Source organism: Carya illinoinensis, chromosome 8 (genome assembly GCF_018687715.1).
Source record: "Carya illinoinensis cultivar Pawnee chromosome 8, C.illinoinensisPawnee_v1, whole genome shotgun sequence".
Taxonomy (NCBI): domain Eukaryota; kingdom Viridiplantae; phylum Streptophyta; class Magnoliopsida; order Fagales; family Juglandaceae; genus Carya; species Carya illinoinensis.
The window spans coordinates 15,130,254-15,134,591 of record NC_056759.1 but is presented as its reverse complement, the minus strand read 5'-3'; positions in this window follow the sequence as shown (position 1 = coordinate 15,134,591).

The window sequence follows — 4,338 nt, the reverse complement described above, 5'->3', positions numbered from 1 at the left end:
GTCAATTGATGTTCTAGCCCTTCTTCTTCACAAAAATCATCAAAGTTCTTTGAGTTAAACTCAATACCTTTGTCACTTTTCAAAGTCTTGATCTTGCAACCGCTTTGATTCTCAACTAACAGCTTATACTTTTTAAAGATGTCAAAAACTTCAGATTTTTCTTTAAAGAAATAAACTCATGTCATTCTCAAAATCATCTATAAACAAAATGAAGGACCTATTTTGGCTTTGAGGGAGTGTTCTCATTGGACCACACACATCAGTGTGAACAAGCTCCAACACTTTTTTAGCCCTCCAAGCTTCACCTTTAGGAAAAGATCCAAGCTTCACCTTTGGGAAAAGACTGTCTGTATTGTTCTCCAAGTATACAACCTTCACATACTGGCATGCTTAAATCCAGTGGAGGTAAGTTACTTATCATAATCTTTTGATTCAACAATCTCAAGGTATTAAGATTGTAGTGTCCAAACCTTTGATGCCAAATAGGTGTTTCATGAAACTTAGCCATCATAGCCTTTTGAAACTGCCAATGAATAGGAAAATTTCTACAATTTCCCATTTTCACTTCTACTACTACTTGTTTATGGTGCTTCAAATCATAAATGGTACAATCCTCCCCTTCAAAGTGTAGTGAATACCCATTTTACATCATTTGACCAACACTTTGTAGACTTTGATCAAGACTTGGAACTAATAGAACATCCTTGATGAATCTAGTTCCTTTCTTAGTCTCCATAGTGATTGTGCCTTTTCCTTTTTCTTTTACCAATTCACCATTTCCAAGTTTAACTTTGACATTGACAGATCTATCAATTTTTGAAAACATACCTTCATTTGGAGTCATGTGATTACTACACCCACTGTCTAGAAACCATTCTTCACTCTTCTGATCAACAGTGACTTGACATGCATAGAACAAGTGCTCCTCCTTGTCTTTTGTATAAATGGCCTGTTGATTCTTGTTTTTGAACCAACAGTCTTTCTCTACATAGCCAAACTTCTTACAGTTTATGCAATGAGGCTTTCCAAGATGAAAACAGTCCATTTCCAAATGATTGGTCTTCTTGCAGACACCACAAGGGGGAAATTCTCATTTAGAAGTTTCATTTTTCTGAGAACATTCTCCTCCTTTTAGTCTGCCTTTGTACTTCTTCTTAGCATCTTTTTGTTTCTGGTTTTTCAAATTAGCTTTCAGCCGAAATGCATTTTCTAGAGAGACTTCACTCCTTCTATCAACTCTTTGTTCATGAGCTTGTAAAGATCCCATCAACTCAGTAATAGTTAAAGTTGAAAGGTCTCTAGATTCTTCAATTGGAGCAACCATATGATCAAACTTTTCTGTTAGACTAATCAAAATTTTTTGGACTATTCTTTCATCAGGTACCTCTTCTCCATAAGCACGCATCTAATTTATAATCTCAATGAGTCTAGAACAATAATCTTTTGCATTCTTAGATTCTTTCATTTTAAGATTTTCAAGTCCACTTCTCAAACCTCAAAGCTTGATTGTCTTAACTTTAAGATTTTCTTGAAACTCTTGCGGCAGAATCTCCCAGGCCTACTTTGAAGTTGTTGCTCTCATCAGTCTTGGAAATATTGCTTCACTAACAGCCTGTTGTAGAGTAAACAAAGCTTTAGCATCTCTTTGCTTGTCTATTTTGTTTCGGGTTGATTATGAAGTTCCTTCAACTGAAGTAGAGACTCCACTTTCAACAACATCTCAAAGATCAAGTGACAGGAAAAGATTCTTCATCTTGATACTCCAATAGTCATAATTCCCACCACCAAGTGTAGGAACTATGGTAGAAGAATCAAGAGCAGCCATAATGCCCTTCACAGGTTGAAGTAGATCTGATGCCAATTGTTAGAAAACAATTAGAAAAATAAAGAATTGCAAGGAGAAACTTCAATCAACAACTTGTTTGATTGTTTCTTAATGTTCTGCCCTTTACACTTCCATGGGTATAGGTTTATATAGACACCTTGTAAATAACATAGCATTAATCAAAACAATTTCCAAGATAGGCCAATTAACAACATAGTCTAAATATAACAAACTATGCTATTAATAGAGTTTATTGAATAAGTGCCGTAGGGTATAAGTGATTATTGAAGAGTCATATTCAGTAGATGTATTATTTTATGTTGATTTGAGTACCTTAAGGCATGGATATATTTTAGTCTTTATGGAGATTTTTGTTTGTTATGTTAAGGTCTTTCTTTGATGTTCTTGTAGAGGAATATATATATATTTGGTTTTGAACAAATAAATTTATATTTTATGGATTCTTTAGAGTATATATAATTGTGATATATATGGGAGATAATCTTAGGTGACAGGAGCTAACACTCTAGACCTTTGAGACCGGAGTGTTACACTCTATCACACACACACGCTCTCTAACATCCAATGCCTCTACCTACTGTTTGACCACTGCTGAACGGTTGTTATGGCCAGCAGCTGCCATGTGTAACAACCATATTGATAGTACTTGTGATTATTCCGGCCGTCACGGACAATGAAACCAGTCCACTACTACTCTAGAGCCCGATTAAATATATCATCGCCTATTAAACTTTTTTCTGGCACAACCTCATGAACTTATCCAACATCTCTGTTATCCTTCCCATTATCATAATTTAAGTATCTTAATTATTACAAGCGGTTGCCTTCAAAACCTCCGATCATCAAGATGTGTATAATTTGTACGACTAAAATGATTTTGGAGAAAAACCATAAAAAGGGTTCGTTGAAATACAGAACCGGCCAAAAACAAAGAAGCTTGGGATTTTTCGGAATAAAAGAACTTAAATTAATTATTAAGATTAGAGAATAACATTATTTGAAACAAACAGATATATATTGATCACTAATTAAATAGAAACAAACAGTGCACAAATGCATTATAAAGTAGTTGATCGACATCATATCTTTGAAGAATTTAATCACGAGGATTATCTAGGATTACTCCATAGTTAATTATTCTCAGCTGCACGGTACAACGCCAGGAATCACTGTTTTGTTACGTTGTGGCTTCTTCACGAGGAATGCCCATACCAGCCTATAGTACATCTGCAATGAAATTAATTGTACTAGAATAAACAGCGGCATCAGTATGCTTCCACATGCCCGGCGATATGCAGGTATCTCTGGATCGGAACGTAATGGGAAACGTCTATAAGAGCACATGGGAGAAATAAAAGAATGAATTGAGTGGGCTTGAAACAGATACAAGCAATTCTTTCCAGGGACAAAAATACAAGAGACCACCAAGAATGAAATAAAGAAAAGAAAAGTAGCTCTCATTTCTTTGCTTTGGTACGTGAGAAGTAAAGGTTGGCTGCTTTTGGAAAACACGCATACGGACTTTATTCTTTCTTTTGGTTTTGAGTACGCCTTGTTGCAGAGTTGGGCAGTGCAACATGCTGCCAAGGACTTGCTGCAGCTACAGAGTGCCAGACGGAAGAACAGCAACACAAACAAGAAGCCGCAGCTGGAACGAGAAGGACAGCAACACAGCAGAGGAAAGCATGCCTGTAGGAGCTCTGGGACCCACGTTTTTATTTTCTTGCTTTTTGGCCCGATGCACGCGTGAAATGGCTATAAAAAGATTCTTTTTGACACTGAGTATTAGTATTTTTCGCAGTTTTTGAGAGAGAATTTTTTCTTTGTTTTTAGTAATATTATTATTTTTAGTTATTGTCTATTAGGTCTCGTATTTAATTACTCACTTCTTTTAAAAGAATTGTAAGACACTTGTATTATACTGTTGTAAATATCATTTTTCTCTAAGAAGGATGGATATCATATTTTTTTTTTCCTTTATTGATAAATGCTACTTTGTCCCTTGAATTTGTCCTGGCCTTGGATATATGTAACTGCTAGTGTATTTTACCTTTTATTATTTAGAAAAATGATCACTAATGAATCTGTAGGTTTTCATAATATTTTTAAAAAATAAAAATAAAATCTGATTGTGCTAGTGGGCACACCCATTGATATATATTGGGCGGTATAATAGCATTACCCTTTTTTATTTAACGATGTTATTGATGTTTCGGCACTTCCTAATAATTATATATATGCACCGCGTTGCGCCGTTGGCCTACTAAACTTATTCAATTATTATATATCATGTCCACTATACTTATTCAAGATCGAATAAATTAAATACGACATAAACGTTGACAACGCTTACAAAAAAAATATATGGACAATAGAACACACAGAAGGCATGCTTGGTGATAAACAAATAAAATAACTTTATTTAGAACTAATTTGGGAATTAAATAACTTAAATATGAATTAAGAATAGAAACAAACAGGTACATAGATCA